Raw genomic sequence first — 7,565 nt, forward strand, 5'->3', positions numbered from 1 at the left:
AAAAATCAGAAAGCAACAAGTGTTGGAAGGGCTGTGGTGAGATAGCAACTCTGATCCGCTGCTGGTGGACCTGTAGGTGTACGTACAGCCACTATGGAAATTGATTTGGCAATATCTAAAACAGATGGGAATTGAGCTAGCATATGGCCCAGCAATCTCCCATGGGGCATATACCTACAAGAGGCAAGAAACAATGCAGGGCCACATCATTTAATTAATCTCTTAACGTCCTGGTTAAGTGACGTGGGAAACTTGGTTCGTATTATAACAAACTGAAAACTGAAGATAATGGATAGGGTAGTAGATAGAGAGTAAATGAAACAGAATGGGGTTGTGACTGCAATATTGTAAATTGTGAAGGGGACGTAGTTTATTTTAGTATCTCTCTCCTCTAAGGGTACTTCAATTCCAATTGCTCTCAGTGACCTTATGCTGTCTCAAGTTAACCTGCACTTCAATATATACATTTATTTTTCTCATTCTACGTCTTCATCTGAAGGGGTCATGGTACCTCAATTCGTTAAGAAAAGGACTACTTACCAGGGGTGGTGGTTCAAACCTCCCAGCTGCTCTTTGGGAAAAAGATGAGGCAGTCTGCGTCCATAAAGATTTACAGTCTCGGAATCCATCAGCAGCAGTTCTACCTCCTCCTATAGAGCTGCTGGGAGTTGGAATGAATTCAATGACAGATTCTGTCTCCACCCCCGTTACCACTAAGTCAATTCTGACTCATAGTGACCTAAGGAGTTTGGGTTTGTGTAGGTCTTCATGTTACTCTCTTGGGACTTTGTTGTTTATTAGACTACCTTTTTACTCAGTGTGATGAATTAAATTATGTTCTGAAAAGAGATATTTGGGATCAAAAAGACCAGGTGACTGGTGGGACAGAGACTAGTGGAACTCCGAAGATTACGCAAATAAACTCACTCCCATGACTCAATTTCCAGCCAGACCATAATCAGGTATATAAGGGGAAAAATAACACTGGGGAGATAGACACTGAGATAATTAAGGTTTTTGTGCCAACCTGGCCGATAAACGCATGTGGGATTAATTGAAGGGTGGAGAGATAAATGGCTCGGTGAGCCTCACCTTTCTAGTTCCTGGGTCTCTTGCTTTCTAATGGGCGGACCAGGGTGCAGTTGCCTTAGCCAATTCCCAGCTTCAGCTGGCAAGGCTCACTTCCTGCAAGACATCCTTGAGAAGTCACATGGACCTACCCTGATGCAACCCTGGGTGCTGGAGCAGCTGTATGGAGATGCCTGCCAGCACTGAGAAGTTTACACGCTCATTGATTTGGCTTTCCTCCTGCAATTGGCGTCTTGGCGTGTGTTTTGTGAGACTGAGGAGGACTTTGTAGATTAGTGTCTGACATACGGACTAATGTTGGACATATGGGCTTGGACAGCACTGGGTAGGGATTCTTCCTTAGTGTACACTTACCCTTTATATCAAACCCGGTGTTATGCATATGAGTTTCTGCGGATTTGTTTCCCTAGTTTACCCAGACTAACACCGACACATTTTAGAGGGACTCACTATTTGAGATAAAAAGGAGGGCATCTACTTGAGGACAAAGTTGAGACAGGTTAGGAAAGAAGAAGGAATGGAAACAGAAAACCCAGGGAGGAAGTGGGATAAGTGATACTACACTGTGGGGATTGCAATAAATAGTGTGAAACAAGCTGTGTACAAATTGTTGAATTAAAAACTGTTCTGCTTTGTGAAGCTACACCTAATTCACAATAAAAAGTAAAATGAAACCAAAAAACATTGGAATCCTAACCCCCCAGAACTACTGAATATAGTTTTGTTTGAAAAGGGGTCTTTGAAGATGTTACCAGCTAAGTTAGAGTCCTCATGGTGTAATGGCTTATGCATTGGGCTGCAAAAGATCAACAGTTCAAAACCAGCAGCCCCCCAGCAGGACAAAGAGGAGGTTTTCTTCTCGAAAGATTTACAGCCTTGGAAACCCTCGGGAGCAGTTCTATTCTGTCCTTTAGGTTGCTATGGTTCAGGATTGACTTAATGGTCGTGCGTCTAACAGCTAATCAAGCATATGATCATACCATAATTTGGTGAGCCCCAATCTGATTAAAACTAATTAAAATAATTGTCAATTTTGAGTCCTGACAACCCTGTGTGTCAGAGAACAACCATATTTCATACAATTTTCAATGGCTGAGTTGGCAGTAACCTGGTGACAGTGAGTTTGGATTTTGGGGGGACGGGTGGTGGTGGGATTCTCAGAAGTAGATTGACATATTTATCCTCCGTGGTACTTCTATGTGGACCCAAACTTCTAACCTTTTGTTTAGCAGCTAAGTATTTCAACTGTTTGCACGGCCCAAAGACTTCCCAATTGAGGGGTTTCCTATGAAAGAGAAGAGATGCACACACACCGAGAAAAATGACTATGTCACAGTGAAGGTAGGGATTGGAACTGCAGGCCAAGGAATGCCAAGGATTGCTGGCTGTCACAGGAGTCTAGGAAAGAGTCACGGAATGGATTCCCCGTCAAAGCCTCAAGCTACATGGATGCGGCAGGCATCCTGATTTCACACTCCTAGCTTCTTGGACTGTGAAACAAGTACCTACTATTACAAGTGACCCAATCTGGTACTTTGTTACAGCAACACTAAGAAACTCATACACCCAGAGACTCACTATTGTGCAAATGTAGATTTCCTTAAAGCTTGCATGACACATTGAAGTTAGCATCTCATGTAATCAACCTATTAGAATGAATGGATTAAAAGGCTGATAAATGAGTCCCTCTAGACAACACATGGATAGGTAAACAAGGGGCTCCTGGAAATAGTACTCCTCCCTTGAATATCTTGGTGTTGTGACTTTTGAGTTGACTCTTATTCACAGCAACCCTATGTGGAACAGAATGAAACGCTGTGAAGATGGACGCCTCTTGAGCTCATTGTTGCAGCCACTGTGCCAGTCCATCTTACTGAGGGTCTGCCTTTCTTTTGCTGACCCTCCACTTTACCAAGGGTGATGTCCTTTCCCTGAATGTTTTTAAATTGTCTACGTCTTTTCCCCAAGTGTTTTCACAGCTGGTATTGAACAGGTTCTTAAGTATTGTTAAACACACTGGGTAGACGAGAGGGGGAGATATCTTAAGGTAGAGGGGCATGTAGGGCCAGAGCCACCACCCTGCAGAGTGGCAACATCAGCCCAGGAATTGAACCCCTGCAGCTGTGCAATGCACAGCGTGTGAACACAGTAGCTCTGTGTGTGTCCTTCAGTTCATTCCCTGGTTCCTCTGACCTTGTCCAAGAAGATGGCTTAGACCTAACTGGTGCATACAAAGCGGGGGCTGGCTGGAAGGAATCCGGATGTTCACACCTCCCAGGAAATGAAAACCCAAACCCCACAACACACCACTCTTCCCCGAGGTCCAGGGGCCATCCTTGGCAGAGAAATTTTCTTCTGGGTAACCTCCTTGGCATTGTGACTGGAGCAGGGATCAGAGATCATAGAGCTATGCAAAAGCCAATATATATATATATTTCTTTCAAATATATAATCCTTTCCTATGCAGATGTGAAGGAGTCCTGGTACCTCAGAGACTAAGTGTTTGGCTGTGGACTGAATGGTCAGCAGTTTGAGCCCACCAGCCACTCGGTGAGGGAAAACCATGGCAGTCTGCTTCCATACAGATTCCAGCCTTGGAAACACCACGGGGCAGTTCTAGTCTGTCCCATAAGGTCACTGCGCATCAGAATCCACCAATGGCAACAGGATATACAAGAAGGCTTCAAGATCTTTGTGGAAAGAGTTCTCTATGTTTTTATTTCCTTTTTCCAACAAATCCTTGTTGCACCCTTATCTTTCAGCTGTCATTTCCAGTGCCATTCTTCTTCTGATGTCGCCAGGGCCTTGGAGAAAAGCGGCTGTGGTTTTCGGTTATCCTGACAAATTCAGAGGCTCCTCTAATGTCAGCACTTAGAAAGCTCATTTCACTGCTGTGCACTGGCAGTCGGGCCCCTTCTGATCATTCTCTGGCACCAAAGTGGTATATTGTGGGCTCCCTGGGTTTTCTGCCATAAAAACACTTATTCCATGTGACAGTCAAGTCCAGAGGACCAGGAGGTCTGAGTGAACTGCCAAGATCATTGGTTATCCTATCAGGAAGAACTAAGAAAGTGTGGCAATTACATTCATGGACTCGTAATGCAATGTTAAATATAGGCCTTCGAAAACGCCTGTTAACATTCTTAATAAACCAAAATAGACTAAAAGTCTGGCTTGTGCCAGAAGACCATGGGGGTAGGAATTCCTGCTAGCATTTGGTTTATTTCCATTACTGTGCTTCCGTTGAGTTTAAATTTCAAAAGAGTCTCAATTACTTCTCCAGACATAGATAACGTTTTTATCCCGGATTACTTCGAGGCCAAGAATAAATGGCAGAAGGTAGATTTCTTTAAACATGCGGGTCATCTTTTCATTCCACGCTTCTATTTGTCCAGATGCAGGAGGACATGCAATGACTTATCTTCATGTGGCTTTTTGGCTGGGAGGGTAGTGACCTGAGGCGATGACGTGTTCGAGCAGACGTGGGGGACTTATGACAAGCGCATGTACAAGGAGCATCTAGTCCTTGCAAATTCTCAAGTGGAAGCTGTCCATAAAGCTGCTTTATTTGAGGATAGTTTGGGAACTTTGAAGGGAGCTGTCTGTGGATTGTAGGTGGGGTAACTCACAGTACCAGGCTGCCACATTCTCGGCCAGAATGGTGATTTCGTTCTTTATGTCTACAATTATTTTGCTTCAACTGTACTCTCAAATTCAATTCCTGACAAAGTGTGACAAAGTTTTTGTTCTTAATAGTGTAGATTTTTAGAAACATAGATGCTACCTTAGCCTTGAATTTATGCTCAACATTTTCATCGATGCTATTATTGTCATCATCGTAGGAGAAAGATGAGGCAATCTGCCTTGCAAACTTTATTTAGGATCCCTGAAATCCGATGGGAATGGGTTTAGGTAATTTAGAGAGGTGTGTTTGTATTACGTCTGTGTTCATACCTTTGTGAAATCACATCAATATCTTTTTACATTACACTTGTCACACAAACTGACCCATACATACTCAAGCTTTCCATCCAGCTGGCTTCTACGTTGGAGGTGAGGTCTGCTGAGAGGGCTGTGTGCATGATATGACAGTCGGCCAACCACACCGCTCTATATGTTCCCAGCAGGGAGGGAAGAGGGCTAGGAGCAATCCATCACTCTTTCATCGGTTGCCATGGAGAGGGATGAAATGGCGTGCAGCTAACAATGGGAGTCCATGCCCAGCAGTAACACTTGTCTTCTGCTTCTCTTTCATTTGAACAACACCTGTGTGTAAGTTCTCTTTCTCACCTTTTAGCTCAAGTCTTGCCTCAAAAGAATCAAGATATGACAAAATAATAATCTATAAATTATCAAAGGCTCATGAGGGAGGGGGGAGCGGGGAGGGAGGGGGAAACAAGCAAAGAAAAAAAAGCGGACCTGATGCAAAGGGCTTAAGTGGAGAGCAAATGCTTTGAAAATGATGAGGGCAAAGAATGTACAGATGTGCTTTATACAATTGATGTATGTATATGTATGGATTGTGATAAGAGTTGTATGAGCCCCTAATAAAATGTTTTAAAAAAAGAATCGTTATAAACTGATGTGGCTAGTTGAATATATCTCTTCAAGTCCTATTTATTACTGAATTTTCTTGGTTATAATAAAATTATATTTGTTGATTTGGAGTTTGGCTCTTTCAATCTATTGGAATTTTACCAAAATAATGCAAACACTAGGGTGTTGGATGATCCAGGGGCCTGCAAAATCAGATTACCTGCATTTCATCCTGGATGATGGGCCATCACACTCAAGTCTTTAATTGCTAGGGCAGTGCTGACTAGACTGATTTTTTTTTTCTTCAGAAAATGGGGTGGGAAACCCTATAAGTTTGGGAACATATGATTTACAAGGATTTATTGAAGCATGACTATAATGATCACAACATTTACACAAATGAACTTGAAATAACTGAACAGAGCTCCACCATATATAATGTCCACCACTCACCTATCAGTCTGTCGTACTGTGGTAGCTGTGTATCGCCATGATACTGGAAGCTATGTCCCTAGTATTTCAAATGTCATCAGGCTCACCCGTGCTGGGCAGATATCAGTAGGGCTTCTAGACTACGACAGACTGGGAAAATGAGTCTGATAATCACCGTACACAAAACTCAACCAAGCAAGAACTGAGTGGAATTGACTTTGATGAGATGGAAGGAGTAAGGATTTCATTACTCCATTTTCTAATATAGCACAATACAAAATGAGAAGAAACAGCTACAGCATTCATTAGTAATTGGAACATTAACTGTGTGAACTATGAATCTCGGAAAATTGGAAGTTGTCAAAAGTAAATGAAATACTGGAAGATCCATATCCTAGGCATTTGTAGACTGAAGTAGACTGGTATTGCATTGGACAGTCATAAGATTGACCAGGCCAAGAATGACAAATGGAAGAGAACTGGTGTCACCTGCATCATCATAAAGCACATTTCAAGATCTGTCCTGAAAATTGAGGCTGCCAGGGATAGGAGAGTACGCTTATGCCTGCAAGGAAGACATGTTAATAAGGGTATCATTCAAACTTAGATACCAACCACTAATATCAATGAAAGAGAAATTGATGACTTTTTACCAACTCCTGAGAGATCCTTGGCCACACAGTGCATAAACTCTGACTGATAAACTCAAGGCTGGCGGGTCAAACCCACCAGATCCACCATCGAAGAAAGATGACGCTGTTTGCTTTTATAACTATCTACAGTCTTGGAAAACCAGAGGAGCAGTTCTACTCTGTCCTTTAGGGCTGTTATGAGTTGTGATTGACTGCACCGCTGCTATGAGTTTAGCTTTGCAGTTTGGAACTGATTAACTATGCAATTAAGGTCTGTGTTGGGCTGCAAGCCATATGGCTGGCAGTTGGCAAGCAGCAGTAGCTCCGTGGGAGACAGGCTGGGCTTTCTCCTCCCACAAACAGTGACAGGCTCGGAAACCCCAAGGGGTCACTATGAACCAGCCTTGCCTCACTCAATGATAGTGGGTTTGTTTGGGTTTGGGTTTAGTATTCAAAATACAAAAGCTGGAAGCAAAGAAGCAACAGCAGTTGAGACACATGACATTTGTCATAGAAAGGAAGATGGAGATGACAGTATAGAATTTTGTGAGACCAATGACACAATAATTGTAGATACCATTTCTCAGCAACATAAATGGAGCTGTATGCATGGACCTCATTGAATGGACTACACAGGAATCAAATCAATGACCTTTGTGGAAAAGACAATGGAGAAGCTCAATGTTATCTAGCAAGAACAAGGCCAGAGGCCAACTGCAGCACAGGTGACCAATTGCTCGCACACAACTTAAAGTTGAATTTGAAAAAAGATTAAAACAGGTTCACAAAAGCCAAAGTACAACTTTGAGCATATCTCACCTGGATTTCTCAAAAATAGATTTGACACATTGGATGCTCATGACTGAAGAAAAGACA

The sequence above is a fragment of the Tenrec ecaudatus genome, chromosome 3 (assembly GCF_050624435.1).
Source record: "Tenrec ecaudatus isolate mTenEca1 chromosome 3, mTenEca1.hap1, whole genome shotgun sequence".
NCBI classification, from domain to species: Eukaryota; Metazoa; Chordata; class Mammalia; order Afrosoricida; family Tenrecidae; genus Tenrec; species Tenrec ecaudatus.